Source organism: Bombus fervidus, chromosome 10, assembly GCF_041682495.2.
Source record: "Bombus fervidus isolate BK054 chromosome 10, iyBomFerv1, whole genome shotgun sequence".
Taxonomy (NCBI): Eukaryota; Metazoa; Arthropoda; class Insecta; order Hymenoptera; family Apidae; genus Bombus; species Bombus fervidus.
This window is the reverse complement of record NC_091526.1, coordinates 12274022-12294966: the sequence shown is the minus strand read 5'-3', so window position 1 is coordinate 12294966 and position 20945 is coordinate 12274022. Positions and strand designations below refer to the sequence as shown.

At 40.5% G+C, this 20945-nt stretch overlaps 1 protein-coding gene across 4 annotated transcripts in view; it reads right to left on the bottom strand.

Annotated features, from left to right (window-relative positions):
- Pgant9 (polypeptide N-acetylgalactosaminyltransferase 9) overlaps positions 1-20945 on the bottom strand; it is a 294438-nt gene that overhangs the window by 227198 nt on the left and 46295 nt on the right. For 3 of the 4 annotated variants that reach the window (XM_072011612.1, XM_072011610.1, XM_072011607.1), the window contains exon 2: positions 16891-16954. The exons of the other annotated variant lie outside the window; for it this stretch is intronic. The gene's annotated coding sequence lies outside the window, so the exon portion shown is untranslated. The remainder of the gene's footprint in view (positions 1-16890; positions 16955-20945) is intronic. 4 annotated transcript variants of the gene reach the window in all.

Genomic DNA, 20945 nt, shown 5'->3' with positions numbered 1-20945 from the left:
TATCAGCTGCCAACCAGTCGAGCAGAAGAAAATCGCAAAAGGGAAGAGGAAGAACAAATTCTAATGAATTTTTACGTTCCCTATTCGTCGTTTACTTAACGTTCCTAGAAAAGACAGGTTTGAAATTTTAATAGAAGCGAGAAGATTTCGGTTCTAATAAATTTACGTAAAATAAGATACGTATATATACTTTAATTATTTCTGAGACACGCGTAGGATCTTTCAAGTTTCTTACGACCAGTTTTACAGATTATATTAATAAAAATATAATTTCTAAATCTTAATAGGAAGTTACAATTGTTTATAAAAGCTGTAATATCGTGACGATTTTTTAGATATTGTTTCCGAAAGTCGAAGAACGATATATCATCGGATAAGGAAACTTCGATGCTGTTGTTCCATTCTAAACGCGGTAGGATCAACGATTTTACAGTTAACAGGCTATGCTGTAACGTTAACAACATTTGATCTCGTCACGGATAATTCCCTCGTTATCGGTGTATCAAGCATTGTGCGTTTCGCTCTCTTCCTCCCACTCATCGCGGGGATCGTTCTGTTACTAGAAATTCGAATATTAATGTGGACAAACGGGCAGCAGATTCGCGCTGAGCGTGAATCCAACTCCCCTTCTAATTCCAAAGCTTAATCCAATCTGCATGCAATTGTCAACGAGGCCGCACTACCGTCGAGCTGCTTGATTTTAATTAAACCCAATGCAGATTAAATCTAGGCAGTAAACACGCCACCGGCTCGGAGACAGATTAGAAACTCACCCTGCCCGCATAAATTAATAACGATCGGTGTCGATGCCTGTTCAACTTAAACTGTATCGAACGATTAACCCATCAAAAGGGTAACAAAGGATCCCATACCGTTGAATTTACTTGAAATCTTTGTTTGCTGGTGGTGATTTGATTAAAAATCCTCATTGGTCATTTAAGTCAAATTTTATGGAAATATCGTGGATGACAGGTAATAAATCTAAATGACGAATATGCGGTTGCTACGATACGAATTTTGTTGCATCCATGGAAAATTTCACGAGACGAAAGTGCACATAATATGCAGAGATATATAAAATATCCAAAATACGGCGCTATGTAATATTTAATAGACAAAACGATTCTCTGCCTAAGTTTTATTTTATTAATTACATTCGTAAAGATATAAGTTTGTATAAATGTTCGCGGTTCAACGACGACTATATGGTATATAATTACAATGGAATAACCGACTGTACGAAAATGCAAATTACAATCCAAGCGTTTTATCCCCCGCGCAGAGGAATGCTACGAATAACTCGAATAACGAAACGACCGCTCGACCAAGTAAACTGAAAGCGCTGCCCTAAAAAATAATCCACAAAATAATCCACGAAAATTACTCTTGGTAAGGAATGTTGCTTTTAACAAATGCGGTGATACCTTTGAATCGTTATGGGTCGCCGAATCCTACGATAATCGAGTAAAGCTGAACGATCCGCGGAACGTAGCACGAATACCGTACATTTGCATCAATTGTTCCAACAGTAAGGGCAACCGCGAGGCAAACGCAAACTTCAAGTATAAGCCGTATAGTTGGCGAAGTTTGAAGTTCCCCCCAGGGAGGTAAACTAATTAAGAAGGATTCGAGATAATTAATTCGTATGCCGGACGTTTGTTTCTGCTTCAAGAATACCGCTAATATTACGCGCGGCGATCAGACGCCCTTCGCGGATTAAGCAGCCGTCTACCAAGCGACACGACGAGAGTTCCAACGAGAATATTTCGACCGTGCGGTATCCGGTTCCGGTCCCATAATGAAACTTGGAACGATTAAACCACCTCCGAAGAGTAACTTAAAACTGGACACGTTCCAGTCCACGGACTGTAGCTGCGGAAGTAAACTCGTGAATCGTCTTCGGCGAAACGTGACCCCATTATAGTCAACGACGAAGTCGTCAACGATGCATTAAACGACCCAGCTAAGATCCCTGGATTCGAAGACGTAAATAGAGCAGCGAGATGGTTAGAGGATTCTTATTCTAGCGATTGTGGCATGAAACGTCGGTACATAGTGTTATAACCGTAATTATGCGTTAGGTGATCGAGAAGAGATCTTAGAGTAGTAGGATAGGTAGTGACTATTTTCATTCTCGCTGTGAATATAGCAACCGATTGGGAGATATGTCGTTGCTGGAAGAAATCTCGAGTATAATAATTTTGATACAATTTTGCGAATAAACTAAAAATTTTGACAAGAACGTCACGAATGATCGCGAAATTGTCGAGCCAAAATTATATAATTTAAGGAAACAGCTAAGTAACTGTTTCCGTTTCTATCACGACGGACAATGAAAATTGTTGGAAAATTAATTTTCAAGCGTTGCATGTCGATTGTAACGAGAGTTTACGATGTACGAAGCAACAACAAGTTTGTAGATCTTTTCAAAGAAGATAATAACATAGCGGAGGGAGAGCACGAGTTTAAAAGCACGAGTTTGAAAGCACGAGTACTATGTAGTTTGTGTTGCGATATCACCTATAATGTGCTTTTTAAACTTCATCAAGGGAAACAAAGATTACATCTATATCGCTATTTGAAAATACCAGGTTATCTGACTTATTGTTACTTCCTGCGAAAGAGCACAAAGATTAATTCCGTAACAGTGTTCACGTTGAAAACAACTTATTAATATTTCTTACAGCTTGGAAACTTACCGTTCCTGTAAATACTTTTGGCTTAAAAATATTAACAAGCAGTAAGCTGCACTTAATTACTAGTTTACATGCTTGACATTCTCTATTATCAGAAAATAATTTATTTTTTCGAAAATTCCTTTCAATTATAACTTTAAACTTATAAAACACTTCCCATCGTAAACTTTAATTAATTTTTCAATTTATACGTAGCCTGTTGTTCCACTATACCTCGAAATTGCTTCTAAATGTTTTTAAAGAAACTCTTTTCCATAATATACGACGAAAAATGCATATTAGAAAATTTAAGTTGCATAATAAATATTCCTTTGAAAGTGGTTAATTAATATTCGAGTCGACTGCATATCGCTGGCCGGTCTTACAACTTTTTTATCCTATTTCTTACACTTTCCTCTACGTGTTACCTTAAATTTGTTACCGTATAAACACGCACTTTTTTAATTTGCATTCGTAACACGCACTGATATCATCGATTATGAATATGTATCCCCTGGATAAGCAGAACGGTTCTGTCCATTTTAATTAATGAATGGAGTTTCCTTTTGCTTTTATCCGTAGTAACAATTTGTTCCTTATCGTTATCGGATATCTTTAAAAAAAATCCAATCTATTTTTCATTTTTCCGCTTATACGCTGCTTATACGCTTACGATCATGTGCCTGGAGTATATCAGGCAAAATGTATACGCTTTAACGAAGGCTATTATCAATCAGTGCAATAGCGAGCTTTATACTACGACAGAAGTAGTTCCGAAGATAAAAATTCATAAGCTTGCAGCCTGTTTCCAAGGAAGTGAGCAGAAACAATAAAATTCAAAGCCCCGTACTTCCTAAATCAATTCGAAGCCAATAAAATCGTGACGTAGCAAGCCCCTAATTTCACGTGCATTAGATATTTCATTCTAAAAAAAAAATTCCTGGTATTGACGTCAAGAGATGATCGATTCACCGCGGAATGACCCGATACTATAGCTTTCTCATGATCGAAGCTACAATTATCGTAATATTGCTATTTCAAAACTGCTGTACGGCGAGAAACATATGCAATTAACACAAAATTCAATGTGAATTTTTATTGAAGTCTTTATAAATTGTTAAAAATATAAAACAAATATAGATCAATTTTAATTAATTTCTGCACCAATGTTAAAACGTTACCAATATTAAAATTGGTTTCCGTATGCGGAAGAGATGCTCCGAGCCTATTAAAATTAACCAATTTCGGACGAAATTTCCCTCGTCCCACAAACAACGAAAAATTCCCATCAAGAAAAAACTGCCCAATTTTTCCTAACAAGCATGCACAATGGACCCCTGTCCGTTCAACTATACCGTATCCTTATCGTCCGAAAGCGGCTGCCTCGTAATTGCTAGGACTGTAAGTAGCTAATAGTATTAGCACGCCAGGTTTCCCTGGTCCCGGCAACAATTAAGCTGAAAGGCACGTCGAGTCTTTCAGCAAGATGAGTAGATTAGCTTGTTAGTTTAGCTGCCGCGTTATACGCGATACACTTTCCCTCCCCCCTCCCCCCCTGCCGATGTTTTCGCGGACGAACCAAGTTTCCGTGTTTTCGCCGCGAGTTTCGCGTACCTTCGGCTTCAACAAAAATAAAGGGAGGAATAGATTCGACCATCGCGTCGAAGACAGTGTTGTTACGCGCGAATAATCAGCGTGGACGAAAACAATGCGAATCGGGCGACATGAATTCCGCAGGAACGCGGTTATTAAAGTAATCTCAGACGCGGAGAATTCGTCATGTTGACCACGGCTCTCGTACTCGAGTTCGAAACGTGTAAATAACGCGAAGTTTCTCCGTACACGGCTCTTTCGATTTCACTCGTGCAAATACGCTTTATGTAAATTAAACGTCGCCATTTAAACGCGTTTGAAATGCCTTGGATTTTATATATTCTTGATTAAGACTCGTGCGATTTGCTTTGTAGCTTCGAGATTCGAGAAATCATTTTTTAGTGATTTTCTGGACGAATTATTTCTTCACGCAGCTTGTAAATTTATTGACAAATTATTTAGAATTTGTTCGTTGCATGATTCGTAGAAATTCGACCAAGTTCGATGAATATCTGCGGAAAATTTGTTCAAGGATAGATGGTATTATCCGAAAGTCTGGCGTCATTCGATGCAGCCAGCATAATGACGCACGAAACGCTGGAAAAAGAAAGGCTGGAAATCGACCTCCGAATGACGATAACGACTGGCGGTATAGGAAGTTCCTACTCAGACATTAATAACCAGCGGAATCTCTTTTTCTCCAGGCAACGATCGTTCTCACTCGTGGTCGTTTTTTAAAAAGTTTATCGTTATTGCGACCAACGAATTGCCTGTATTATCTACAGGGCTACGATTAGGGGTACAATTCGATAGTAACTGTCCTACTCGTGAAATATTCAGAAAAATTGTGTAAAATTATGATATACAGATTTTATTTAGAGAAAGGTGAATCAATTAAGCAAGTTAATAAAATCCACCTTTTTCTTTTATTCGAAATTTTATCTTTCCTATTTAAAACACTTCCTACCGTATTAAAGAACATGCGCATCCATTATGATTTCTAATTGTTGCTTTAGCAACTGCAATCAGTTTCAAAGCGTGACTCGAAAAGTGAAAAATCTAGTCATTTACTGATAATCTTCGTGCTTCCTTAAACATTATTAAATGCTTCCTGTTTTTTTATTCGTACAAATTTCCTCGATAAAAGGACGGAAGTAACATAGTGCGAATGATCGCTATCGTAATCTTTCCCTGCTTAAACTGAGAGAATTTCAAAGATAGCAATCAAGAAATTATCATAAAATTTATAAATTCGGTGAACGAAATTTGCAACGATAAAGAGTAGCAAACGTAGCTTGAAATAACGTGGAAAGAGGGAAACATAAAGGACGAAACCGCCCACACCGTCAAAACCCTTTAAGCGAATGCAGTACGATGTCGAAATAATCATAAGAGAGCCGAGTTTCTCGCAATGTCCGGATATTTCACCTACCATTTGCCCCGTAAAAATCATCATATTTCCAAGCATATTCGCGCTGTCGCGAATCATGAGGTGGCGAGGAAGAATAAAAAAAAAAAGAAAAGGAGGAAAGGAATCCCTGGAACGGAAACTTCATCGTTTCGTCGAGCTTTTCGCTCGGCCTGGAAAACGAGCGAACCATCGAAGAAGGGAATAGCGGGAATTAGAGCGAACGAAAGAAAAGGGGTCGATGGAACTCATTTATTTTACGTCCCGAGACCTTCCGAACGCTTTAATGCTTTCTCTAAACAAACTTCCTCGCTTTTGAAGCGGCTCTGTTACCTATTTAAACACACCATTCGCCGTTTTGCACGGGGAACGTTCTTGTAATTAAAACGATCTTCCGATACGTGGAACGGCAAGACTTTGGTCCAAATGTACTTTGTTCGTACAAGCTCGCGTTGAGTTGGCTATTTGTGCCGGGATCCACGACTTCCTGTTTATACCGTTGAATAGGAAAATTAGCTATTTTCTCTCGTTGCTCCAGATCCAGATAGCTCGGTATGAGAGTTTAAAAATCTATCATTTCGCCCGCAATATCTCGCGTCCCGCGTAAAATACTACCTATCAATCTGAAACGCAATCACCAGCGCAGGTTACATCACTTTGAAATAGACGGAAGAAAAAACGAGACATAAAGAGAAAGTGGCAAATTCAACAATAAAAATTGAAAAGCGAAAAAGTCGAAATGTACTCTGACAAACCGAATATCAAAATTTCCAGAGGTAAAAAATACCCGTGCCAAGGTGTGGATCGCGAAAAAGCTTTACCTGGCCAACACAATTCGAAACGAGAGCGATCTGTCACCCATCTTTGACAAATTTTATCATCGATACTGTGATCCATGCGAGTCGAATTTTTATAGACAGCAACGACGCTTGAAAAATTTTCGTGAAACAGTTCAGAGAGAGAGAGAGAGAGAGAGAGAGAGAGAGAGAGGACAGAAAAGAGCCGCCGTGCCTCCTGCTGGCCAAGCTGAGGCAATCGAGGTGTCTAAACAAACTTCAGAAGACATCGTCTCCGACTCTATTTTAAGCTGGCCGAGAGTGCACAAGGGGAGATCGTGGCTGTGCCAATATTTGCCACGGACTAAAATGACATATCGTTGTTGTCGGAACGCGCCATTAAACATTACAGCTCCAGACTTTCACGGTGTCGCGCGACAAGGTGCATTGTAACGCAAATAATGTGCCGGTGCGGTATCATAGAAATCATCGTTGAAATGGCTGTCCATTTCGACCTGGCAAAAAGGGGTGAGAGCATCGGGGCTAACGTGGTCATGGCGTTACATGGTCAACATGGCTGTTAACCGTAACAGGACGAACAATCGACGTAATAACACGAACCACTTCATCATGGAAAACACAATCCCTTGCGTAATTTCACTGGACGTATCTCTTCGTCGCGTGTCTTATTACCGTTTATAGGATTATGATATTTTCGTGGAATATGTATCGGTTGTATCGCGACACGGTTATTACTTGTTCAATAAAATAAGAGCGATGGTGGTATTAACGCCATTATGAATGTATAATTGGACGATCGATCAAGAGCGATTATGATTCAGTAACAAGTGGTAATACACAGGATTGGTCGTAATGCAACCGAGCAAAGAATGATTCTACATGAGATATCTGTCTTAACTTTTCAAATCGTTTATACGTAGAAAATATCGAAAGATGATTAAGTCAGATATTTGTTACGTAATACGAGAAAGTAGTAAGACAAAGGAACATGTTTTACTTGAGGAAATTTTGGGCTAACAAAGCTAAATATTCTTGACACAATGAGCGAAATTTGACGAGGTAGGTAAGGTATTTTAATGTACAATTATGTACTATACACGCGTGTACCTTGCTTCGTGTGATTGTGATGTGGAACTGTAGGACAGAGTCGCTTAAACGCAGAATTATTATTACGTTCCATTCGTGAAAACCAACTTTGATATACGATTACGTTATTTCATCCTTGTCAAAGGATTACAATTTCATTCGACAACTGAATTTTAATCACACTCTCGTGATTCAATGGAGATCCTTCAACATGCCGCGCCACGTTAATACGTCAATTATAAAATATTATCGCGAACGATCAAATTTTGAATTACAACGTTCGAACTAATGCATCGTTGAAAGGCTTTCGACGAGCAACAACGAATGTAACTTGGCTGACAATTTTGTTACCATTTATTCTCTGCAATCTGTTACTCAAGAAGAAAAGGTTGATCGATATACGTGTGAATACGCTTAGACGTATCCAACGCTGCTGGAATACCGTAAATTCTTTTCAAATAATCTGTGAAAAAATTTCAGAAACATATCTCATCTTCTCCGACATCTCAGTATCGAAATAACATCTTTTTCAAAGAAGCAAGATGATTCGAAGAAAAATAGAAATATCATTTGAGTATTTTTAATATCATCGTATAATCGCTTCCAAAGTAAAAAATATAGAGCTTCCTCTTGATTCAAAGAATCATCCAGTGATAAATTTGACAAGCATCGTTATTCAACATTGCCTTTGTGCAACCGGCGCATACATATAGTTGCCCTGATGCAGGATTAATTTCATTTAACCCTCTACTTCACTCTCTACGCTCTAGCAATTTGATTGCCCTTCCGGTCGCTAGCACTCAAGCATCGTGCATCCATGCTATTAATGCGTCGACATTACAAAGCCATCGATAACAATGACTGTTCGCTTTTGCTAGTCACCGTGTTGTAAATTTCATTCACCGTGATTAAATTCGATGAAACACGCAAGAAACCTCGTACGTTCTTCCCTGAAAATTGTAAAAGCAATTGGGTAGAGCAATTTTCTTGTATAGACACAGTCTCATTTGCGTTAATTGTAACAACTATTTCACTATACATATTACCCACTATAAATTCATAGACTAAACTTCGTAAAATTCATTAATCCTTAATTTTCTGAGCATCTGAGCCAAATTATAGTTGGATTATGCGTAATAACCAATGCAAGATTAAGTAATTTTCGTAACGAACGTCATAAATAGTTACCTACGAGTAAAACGATGTATCTCGATGTCGATTAAAGAGAAGAATGAACGGCGGGATGAAGATAGCCTAATCGACGCTTCAATTGCAACCTTATCAATTTGATTGGCCGTATAACGGCTCTATCTACCTAACGAGAACCGCTCCCGCGCCATTATTCGTTCCGGCATTATCGATTCATTACCTCTTGAACGCGTAACTCGACGTCCTTTGTTGCGGCCCGCTGAAAATCCACCAACTATATAGTTTACTTTCCCGAAATTCGCACCTCTCGCACGAAATAGAACGACGAAAGGTAACGGGAAACCCGTGGTTCTCGCGTTTTGTTGTTCGACCTCGTAACTTGCAAAATTTAACATTACACGCTTGGAATTTCTGCAAACGTCGTTAATTTCGTTTTACGCGATATTTTTGAAAAAACCATTTCAAACTTTTAATCATCTCTGCCCAGAAATATAATTTAAATATAAGTTTCCATTAATATTCGCTACACTTTGATAAATTGCAAACGTCAATAATTTCTATACTTTCGGATATCGTTACAGTTTACGATACACTTTACAATCGGCGTCGATTAATATAAATTTAATAGCAACTGATAATATCATAAACTAAGGAAGCGATTTCATAGAAAAATTGGTCGGAAGTCGACAGTGGCCAATTGCCTGTTGACGTAAAATCGAACGATGTAAAAAACAATGTCACTGATTAGCGGAATTATATTCCTGTTACGAGAAGTTTCACGCCGGCTGGCGCGGTTGACCGTCAAATTGAAACTTCGTTGGCTGATTTATCGTTGGAGAAAGAAACGACGACAGAAAATTAATTAGGAGTTCGTCGCGATCGCGAAAAACAAGCTACTGGAACAACGATCCTGAGGAAAAATTTCAAACTTTTACGAGACGTTCGCATAGTTGAACCAGGTATGTGTACGATGCACAGCGCAGCCTATGACGATGAAAAAATAAAAGAGGAAGGATAAAACAACGCCATGGTGCAGAAGAAAGTAACGGAAGAAGCAAAGACCGGTTGGATGAGGACGAAACTCGTTCATAGTCTCTTAAAAAGCTGAAACACGGTTTTATTCCATCATCCTTCGGTTTCTCTACACGATACGTTAGGCGTTTTGTCTGTGTTTAAGCGATTGGAAATGACGATCAATATTTTATAACGTAGTTGGAGGAAAGATGGAAATGAACGTTTTCGATGAGAAACTACTGGGAAGATGATCACTGTGCTGTATAAAGCGTTATATAATTTATGTTTACGGTATTTCCTGTACCATCGAAAGTCTTATAGAAATTCTAACTAAACTCATAAATTATAAGAATTTCTTCGAGCTAATATAATATCATCGACGACTACTTTTCACATAGTTCGCGCGTAAATAAAATTGTTCTTGATTTATCCTTCATATTTTTAGTCTTTGACGACAAATCTTTCAGGCGGTTGATCTAAAATCACCTGTATAGAGGTTGTCTAAAAATAATTTCTGATACAGTTCCAACTAAAACGAACCAAAGCACCTGCGTCTAATCTTCCGAGTTCTTTGCTCGAATAATAAATAAACTTAGACCGAAGATCAACGGACTCTATATATTCGATTGCGATTTTGTTTCGGAACGATAAATGAACCTCTCGGGCGATAATTGGACGTAAAAAGGCCAACAAATTCTTCCTGCGAATCTTCCTACTCCCATTCATCGAGCCATAATTCCGTGGTTCAACAAAAGCACAATTCAGCGTTTTTCTATTCAAGAGAGGCGAACAAAATGCAGCGAGCTGCTTGAGCTTTCAAAATTCCCGGACAACGATGTTCATCGTCGACAGGTATCGCAAAAAATACCATTAAAGAGGAGTTTACGTAGCGCAAAACGACTGGAACGACGCGGCGTTCAGTGGCAAAAACAGGCCACGGGGACGTCAACGGGCGAAATTAACAATGGTATTAAGCAACATAACCGGAACAGAAGCAAGACGCGGCGAGACAGTAAATTAGCTTGGCAAAGTTGAAGCGCATTGCGTCTCCACCACTTCGTAACGAAGAGTAAATGAATCTTGCCCAAGTTCAATTTGTACCTACATCTGTTACGGCTTTTGCTGCGGCGAAACTCGAAAAATAACCGTGATAAATAAAAAAAAATTGAACGAGAAAAAAGATAACGGCGACGCAGTCAAGTAATAAATTGAAATTAGAACAAAAGGCAGAGGCCGGACGAAATATAAAACGAAACGAGAGAATAAATTTTGCGACGACGTCGAAAGAATACGTTTTGAGAATGAAGGAGGATGATGATGAATAAGTGTGGACAACTCGCTTCGTGTTTCCATTTCAAGCCAACGGGAGAAGAATTTACTTCTTTTCGCTGAGAGCAGCGAGATGCGAAACTCTTTTGAAATGCAACTATTCTTGGATAATTTGATATCTGGTTAATTTAAAAATACGAGGAAAATGTAGTATGTACGTAGAAGAAAAATGACAAGGGAGTTTCAAGAATAAAGTTAAAAGTACAAGTTAGATACAAATTTTTAATAATCTCCGGCAAACTTGGAGAGTAAAACTCTAGGAGGTTGTAACTCGAGTATGAATCACTCACGCAATTGTTCACTGACTATAAAATTTTCCAACGAGATTCATAGTAGAATAATCTACCATCGACGTATAATTAAATAAAAATCGACACAGCGCAGGCACTTTTATCTTAAACTATCTACGATTCTGATGAAAAGCGAATATGTGTTACGCCAAATGGTAAACTTCTTGAGAACGTAGCAGTTGTCTGAAGCAGTTCTATCACGAGATTGGATACTTTCGATTAGCCAGAGATGTGTATCGCGAACAAGTTCGGTTCAGCACGTATTCCAGCCATGCCTTTGCTCGACGAAGTAATATGTAACCTGCTTGATAGTCACGGCGCGCATCCCTGTCATCGGACACGAAACTCTGGCTTCCGCTTGTAACACGCGAGAGAAGACACCAGACGAAGATGAGGCAGCTGCGTGCTTCACGGTTGGAAAATCACTGAACTTCGGACTTAATAACGCAATGTCGATAATCGAGATACGATAGAAAACTTCTCAAACGCTTTTAGAACTTTCTACGTCTAATCGAAATTGAACGAAATCAAAGTCAATTCCCGAGAATCGCGGCACTCGCAACAGCGAAAGACACAAAAGAGACAAAAGAAGCATAACGTTTCCACCATTGACGATTCATGCGCACATCCATAAACCGCATATTAGCCGCGCTATCTGCTTATCCGAACGCCATCCCGTCCCACCAAAGGTTAATTACTCCATTCCAATTAATGCTAATAGTATTACAGATCGCAGCGTCCCTTACACGATAATGCGCCCCGTAATAAGGTGAACCGATCGCATCCCCTAATTAGCGGCGATGCACGTAACCTACCACAGGAAACAAGAGAATAGCTGATATCAAAACGCGTACATCTGCGCGTGGACGTGGGATTCGTCAAGCGAAAACAAGGCCAGAAAGCTAACCCGCCTTTAATTGGTACATGTTTCGTGTTAACATCTGTTACAGGGTTACGCGTGCTTCTGCCGCCAGCGCACAGCCAAAGGTGGATTAACTAATTAGAATGGCGTACGATCCGACGTGACCCAACGATTAAGATGGTACAGTCGACCTGAACTTAAGCACGATGTAATCGTCTTAGATCCGTAACGACCATCGGAGCGGGCGAGCATTAATCTTCGACCGTGTCTGGGGCTGCTTGATATGCCGCTGTGGATCCTCTGGTGATCTCGTGTCTGCCACCCCAAACCGGAGGAATCACCATCGTACCAGTCCGGGTACATCGTGTACTCACGAGAAACCAGCTCTAACGTGTCGCTGAAATTAGCTGTGTATCTCGCCATTTTTATATTTGCCATTGTATTCTAGAGCTTACGATGCAGAGAAATTTGATATGCAATGGTACGTCGTGAAAATATTCGTACATTTACATTTGTTACTTTCGATAAGTGGAGTAATCGTATCAGATTGAAATATTTAAACCAACACGGTGTCTAGAACCCAGAAGAAAATGCGATATCACAACGAATTTATTGAAAATACATATCAGTATCCAATATCGTTACCAACCAGCTTCCATAAAACTAAATATTATTCGAAACTTCTGTAGAAACATTCTCTAATTTCACGGCTTCCGCGCTTATCGCCAAATTTCCCTAAACAATTTAATCTACTTTCGAACATGCCAGAGCACGCGGACCACCGTACGAATATACGCGAAAATACGGTCACGTGTTTCACAAGCCATGAAACACGAACAGTCGGTCTTTCACGCTATTTTCGCCGTACGTGATGACATTATGTAGGTATACGCGATTTCTCGCGTGCCCCCGGAAAGAATATTCACCGAGAACGGACCTCGCCCTCGAATTCCACGTTCGATGTAAATTCTCATGGAGACGCGACGCGTGTATTAAAAATCCCCATAAAAAAAAAAGACGAAGACCCCTGTAGTTTCAGCCACGAAAGCCAAAGGAAACGTGCATTTATTACAAGTTAAACGACAGCTTGGCTTTAAACGTTCTTTCGAACCGTTGCTTAGAACATTCTTTCGTCCCGAACAGTCGTAATTGAAACATTAAAAGGCTATTACGCTTGTGTAATTACGCATTCATTATCGTCCTTGGTCACGATACTATTAGCTAGCAGGTGTACGACGCACGAGCGAAAAGAGGGTGAAGAAATATAAAAAAAAAAGAGGGTGAAGCAAATGGATGGCAACAGCGGCATAATCGACGAATGAAATTCATCGTGTCCAGCACGCTGAAACGCGAGAGTTCGACAAACTCGTGCCAAACACGTGACCTTAGCCAGAGTTCGCGGAACCCGGCCCCCGTTTGCTATTCAAACCATGATCCGTTGCTCGGCTATGGGATTCCTTTTTGGTTCTACCTGCGAATACCTCGTCGAAGATGGGATATGGGACGGAGCAGTCGCTACATCGCGATCGATAAATCTCTACCTCGCCTCTATTAGAATCGATATCGTCCTAAAAACCACCCTTCTTGTTCGATATCTACGTTGAGAAAACGCGAATATAATTTTTAATATACAAAACTATCCATCTACGATACGTATCTATAAATATAAAATACATAGATGATTTAATTAAGATGGTAAAATTAAATTTGCCAAAAATACTTATGTAGATCTTGCCAAGAAAAGAATACAAATTTTGCTTACTCTATTCAATAAAAAAAGACGACTTGTATCTAAGAATTTTTCACGACTTTTTTAATGTCTACAACTATACAAAAATTAGATTTAGACACGAATGACCTAGTTTAGGTACGGTCGATCGATATCGTGTGAAATAAAAGATTATTTGAAGATTAAATAAAATTCTTTCGTGGCGAGCTTTCTTTATCGACTTATGGACTAGAGCGAAAAACAGGCAACGAAATGATTAACGATACACTAGATGTTGCGCGATGTAGTCTCTTAGGGCTCTGAATATATCATACGGCTAGCTTGTAGGTGCAACGTAGGCGGTGGTACAGATCAACGAAGGAATTAGGCCCAAGGGAGAACGAATCCAGTGTCCGCGAATTACTCATGCATCGTGTCACGAATTTACGACACGTATATCGCTATTGAGACTGCAATCAGCAGAACCTAGCAGTTCGTACGAAAGGCCCGGAAGGCAGAAATGCAGACCAGCGTTCGCCGGATAATTTCTAAACTCTGATTTCTGACAAATTCAACCATAATACGTCTAACTTGTTTCCATGTCCATTCGCACGAAATATTCATGTCCGATGACGTCTGCTACAAATCCAATTGCCTTAAGAACATCGTTCCTGACGGAAGAAATTGTCTTTTATCGCTCTACGTAAAAATAAAAATGTATTTAAAATTTAAAAAGTTTGTCATTTTACCGATATTCGTGCGATTTTCTTTTCGAAACATTTTCGTGTTTCTTTAAACAACTCCCGCTTTCTCCCCCCCCCCCTCTGCCGGATTATTCGAAATTTACTATACTCCGTGGAATCGTTCCTTTATTCTTATTCCGGCTAAACCCAACTTACAACGTGTATCGTTTATCCGACGAAAACGCGGCCTCGAAAAGACCCTCAAGGAAAAAACCACTTATCTCTCGCCACTTCTCAATTACTCCGTAGCAGCCTGACGCCATGAACCACCCTGTGTAAACGAAACGACACAATTTCCAGCGTTTCCGTTACATACAATATCGAACGGGCTATTCTCCTGTAAAAAAAAAATAACCCGAAGAAATGTACGCACACTATGTTACTTTCAAAATATACGCGACAACTGTGCTGCTCTCTGGAATATGCAAATGGGACAATAAGCGTGTCCCCGAGTTGAACGAAAAAAACTGGAACGAGAAAGTTTAAGGTAAGGCTCCAGGGAGAAAGAGCAATGATAGGAAAACGATCGAGGATAAAGGAGCGAGGTCAGGTAGAAGCAGCGTCTCGATTTACGTTTTACGAAGTTAATTGAATGGGTCCTCTCTCCCTTGTCGTAAGATCGCTTATAACGATGGGGGCGGAACGGAGCCTATGGAAGCGCAAAATGGTTATTATCTCCGGCGCCGCAGACATAGCTGGCTGAGCTTCTGATTTACGAGCTGCCCTCTCGACTTAATCCTCGCATCTACCCACTCGTTCCACAGCGACGATCCTCCTGTGATCGGTGCTGCAATTGGTCCTCGTCTTTTCAGACGTCGTCCAAAGACATTAACACGGTGGACGCCTGTTTCGAACCGTAGCGATCGATGCCTTTTAGGATCGGACTCTAATCGGTCGTGAAAAGCGACTGACAAGTACTAAGATACCGAGTACGCCCGATTGAACCGATGTATCCTTATATTGGAAATTTTATTTTGGGTAAAAAGAGAAAGAAAGAAAAAGAATCCAATAATTTTTATACCGCCTTTGAAAAAGGAAAAAAGCGTCTAAATTTGATGAATATATATATTTTTTATGTATGTTCGCCGATTTCTCGGTAACTTGTATCTTGGGTATATTTTCCCGCTGGACTCATTAAACAAATTTTTAGATTTTCGTTTGTCGTAAACTATTCTTTACTAGCATAGAAGTATGAACGAAGGGAAATAAATTTTAACGTCGTATTCGGGATTGGAATCATATCTTGGAAGGATAACACGCAATCTTTCACCTTACAGCAATCCGTTCGAGTACCGATGTTATAAGCATATTGCGAATCGAATAGAACCGAGCAGCGACCCAAGAAGCGACGTTTCCTCTCCAGTTCTCAAATACGAAACTTTGTCGTATTGAGCGATCAAACGCCTTAACCGATATAATAACCCTGTCAATCGAGAAAAAAGATCCTCGATCCGCCAACTTACACGGAGCCTATCGATCATAATCTGCGAAAAGGTGCAGCGATAAATTTGTAAATCGAGCAGAACCGAATTAAGACTCGCGCAACTTGTTTTCCACGACATGTATCCGATACAAGAAACTTCGTGATAGGATCTCGCGCCACTTCCTGGCTCAAAAGTTGCAACTGTAATCAGGAAATTCTCGTGGAGGGCTTACGGACTGTCTAAGGAAATTTCTCCTCCGGCTTGACAAATCGCGAGCATCAGGAACTCGTTCCCCAGACTCACGAGCTCTTCCGGTTTTTCACGGAGCGGCTGTTCGCCCGGACGAAACAAACCGCTCAATTTGTGGTCCGGCAGCCGAACGAACGACCCTCGGAGCGGAGTTTCAGCGAGTTTACGTATCGGTTCGAGACTTATCCCTAGCGGGCTGAGCCGGATCGTGTTCGTAAATGGCGCCATTTTTCACTCGGTCCGATCAAGCTGCCTCCGATACATAGTAAGATGTCGTTAACACGCACGATTGCGGCATCGCTTAATCCAACGTACTTAATTCGCCATCGTTTGCAACGTTCCTCTATCGTCCCTTCGGTTTGACCTCTTTCCTAAAGTTCCCTGGCTTTGCCCGCTGCTATCGATACGTCTCTTCCGGGATTTTTTTAAATCTCCTTAAGTACTTTGGCTGAATATTTAGTTAAGTGCGTTTTAATTAAGCGAAGATGCTCGAGAGGAAATAAAACTTGAAATTTACGTTCGAGCAGCGTAGTTACTTTTATATCGAAGTTTGTTTCACTTACGGAAATTAGGAAGTTAAATGCCAGTCTTTGCGTCTTCCACGGGTAACAGCGTGAATCTGCATACCTGAAAAGAAAACACTTGTTAGTTAAAATCAAAGCATTCACTCGCTACTACAAATCTATTCGGTATAAACCACGATAAGTAATCATTGTCAACATTTACAGGCAATTTTGTCCAATCACCGTCTCGCCGTCTGCGATCAACGAATGACGAATTCGAATAGGACGGCTTCGTCCCAACCCCACGAGCGTATTCCCGCAGTTTAATCGCGTTATATCGCGATAAGCTTCAATCCGATTTGGCCAATTCAATTTTACGAATCCTTTCGCAGACGTGCCGAGATCGTATCGCGTTTAATAGACATGCCCAGCCATCTAGCTCCGAACTAATAATTTCCTATGTGAATAACAAACCAGCCGTTCCATTCGCTTAAGTACCTATTACCGAAAGAGAACTTAGGCTCGCAGCTACAAAACCGTCCTCGTATTATACTTTATTTCAATTTCAACTTTCGAACTTCGTGATTCCACCTCATAACTGTTGAAACGTTTTAAAGTCGTCATGAAGTTCCCAATAAAATAAACATTCCGCCAAAGTTTCCGCGTAGAACTTTTCACTTTTGCACGATGCGCGAACACGTATCCCACACTCGAGCCGTACGAACAAACATGTACCCGAGGCTTAACTCCTAGAAAAATGAAGTTTCGCTCGCGTGCAACGTCGCCCGACTAAAGTTTTACGAGGACTAATCCGCTGGTATTGCGCCGGAAATTTTACTATCGTGATAACGTAGTGTACCAATATCCACGCGACACTCGAGAATTTAATATTTATGTGTACAACGAAAATTAGTCGCGACAGCTAGGCGATGAATTTAATAAAATATTTCGCGTCCTCCGCATTACTTTTTAAACGATATTAGTTTATTCGATATTTATTATCCTTTTTTCTGTGTTTAAAAATCACGAACTCGGTTCATCGTTGGGAATAACAAGTCATTGCAAACTGTATTCTACCCATATTCGAATTTTGAAAGTCTATGACGAACGGTATACTTCAACCACAGAATCCTTACTTCCTCCAATGTTCGGTAAATCGACGTTCGAGTGCCATTTTATTTGTAATCGAACAAAAATAAAACCAAAATTAAGAGCCGAGTCTATTTAACAACCGTCGAAGTTTAATTTAAGAAAAAATCCTCCAATTATCCTTTTATCAGTACCCAAGGTGGAACGCCGAAGGAATAAAGATAAAAAGTAAAGTCTCCATCCTCTCGGTACAAGATCATACACCCTCGATCCTAAAATCGCGCAAATCTGAATTTACAAAATCTCCGCCTGTTTACCCTGTCTATTCGATGTCGTCCCTCTCGCCGTTTTAAGATAAAATCTAAAAAAAGAAGAAAAAAAAGGAAAGAAAAATGAAAGAGATCAGAAGCAAAGTCCAAATTCTATAGGAAATGAAAGCCTGACCCTAAAAGACAGGCAGCCAACTCGATCTCGTCACTCGAAGTCGGCTGCTACCTCTGTGGAAATTGAAGTTGGACGCGAAAGGGACCATCTCCGTATGTAGGCCACCGACAGCAATAACACTTTTTCCCCGGGAATACTTTACATCGACATCGCGCTACACTCTCAAGATCCTCGTGCGATGGTAGTGGTTTTGATCCGAAGAGGAAAAGAAATACAGGGACGAAGGATCGTGGAATCCGTGTATAGGATTTTCACAAACGAAACGAGCAATCTTAAGGCTAGAGGATCCAGTGTTCGAAGAGGAGCGACCGATCAGAACCTGTCTGCCTTGGCTTTCGAGCTTCGTAACCACGAGGAACGGCCTTGAGTGTCGCGGATTCCACTTTCACAAGCGACTTCCGCCCACTTCCGTGGAATCGATCCGCGTCCTCGCGGATACCTTTTTCCTCTTTCTTCTCCTTTTTCCCTTTCTCGGCCCTAGCTTGTCTCTCGTTGCAGCTGCAATGCAACCCTCCGTTCCGCCGGGGAATGTTATCCAATGGAAGGCAAAACGAAACATAGTTCTTTTACGGTTGCTCGATAGTAAAGAATACGGCCAGAGTCACAGGGGAAAGCGTGTACAAAATGCTATCTGTTATTCGAAGAAATACGACTGGCGTGGGAGAACGCTTGAACTAGAATCGATAAGACGAGTGTCGAAGGAGAAAGGGAGGATGAAAATAAGACGATTTCATGTGTAGTGCGCTTGGTAATTTCTGGAATTCGTGACAGATGATCTTAAGATACGACGAATACGCGAAAAAGAAATATTAATGTTTCGAAAGGATATGAAAGTTATACGAGTTGATCGTCATTGTTTTCTTAGTCATGAAAATCTTTTTGTACAGTAAGATCTTTTCCCTTGTTCTAGGAAATGTGCGAATTTTGAATCGCTGACGTTGGATCGTATCTTTCATCGTCTTTATGCATGTAGAGTTTTCATAACTGTTACGATTTTCATAATCGAGTCGAATTAAAAATGTTCAAGTTGAAGGAAACCTTGAATAAAACACTCTGCTATGGACGCCCTTTTGAGACATTCTCAGTTTAATTTAGTCACGAGATGGAACGCATCTAAAGAAACTTTATTAACTTCGTTTAAGTTTCCCTTCGTGAAAAAGTAAATTGATATAGGAGAAAGTCTCGACAGTTGAAATTTCTGAATTCTCGTCTCATGGTTTAATCAGACGTTAATGATAACTTTTATAATTAGCATTTCTTTGACTAAATAATTTTGTTCTGCTAGATCGACGAAACACCGCCACGGTACAATGGTATGGAACTTTCTGCCCGGACTTTCGACAAATTTCAAGATCCAAGATCTTCCAAGACCACGCAAACAGACCCGTAGCTCCTCAGCGTCGTTAGAACTGCAGTTCTACGCAAAACTGACCGAAACCAAACCCATTACGTTTCACACGCCAGGAACTTCAGTTCGGGGAACACGAGACCGTGTTCTCTACGGGTCACCACATTCCACCGTCGCCAAGTTCCATCTACGTTCTACAACCGGCCGGCCAGCGCACGTGACGTAAATTCGGTTCAAGGGTCGGCGAACGAAGAGCGGAAGGCTCGTCCAACGTAAAGAAAACGGGATTGCTCGCCAACTCTGCTACCCAACTCCGCCGCTTCGAGAACGCGCGTACTTACGAAAAGCGATACGTATCGAGTGCAATTTCGAGCGGTCGTATTTCTCCGCGTGCACGTGTGCACCACGGAAATCCGAGCGATGCCTCGACTTGTCACGCTTGTAACGTTAGCTCGTAATGTCCACGATTTAATAACGCGTACAGGACGGTATTGATCCCCGCGGGAACTCCAGTCACCGACGCTCGACCATGCTCTACTCTAACTCGCTTCCTGACGCGATAATTAGATAGGTTGTCTCGATAAGAACAGTTTCAGCCGGTTCTTTCGTGCCGACGATGCTAAAGGACGACACGGTGTCCCTTTAACGAGGATAGCACCGTAACTTCGACGACCAGAGGATGGCTTTTAGAGTTAAGGACGTCCTTCGAGAACCATCGAGATATCTAGAATTTCAGTTGTTTGAGAAAGAAACTAGAATTTAGAGGAATAGGGGAGTTTTTGATCCGGAGTAAGGCATCTGAAACCTCCTACTTTCACCTTTTATTTTATCACTCGGTCATAGGGAAATCAAATCTAACGTAATTTTATCAAATCGATCTATCGTAGTTGTGAAAAGTTGTAGATTATCGGATATTCGGTATATGGTGTTAATAATTATGACACTGTATAAGTTAAAAAAGTAAAAATGGCAGTAAGACAAAAGTTAATTTTGCATCGAAACTGCATTTTATTAAAACCGAAACTCCATTGTGCTTTCGACAAGCAATAAACTAGGTTCAACTAGAACGTTTCGAAAATCGTGGGATCGTGACTGTGAAATGACTTCCCCTAAAGCTTTTTCAAACGTCGATTTGCGCCCGATTCACGCGGAGTCCACAACTGAACAGCGGTCTCTGGAAAATCGGCAATACAGCGGAATGGAACACAGTGTATTTGCAACAAATATGATGGAT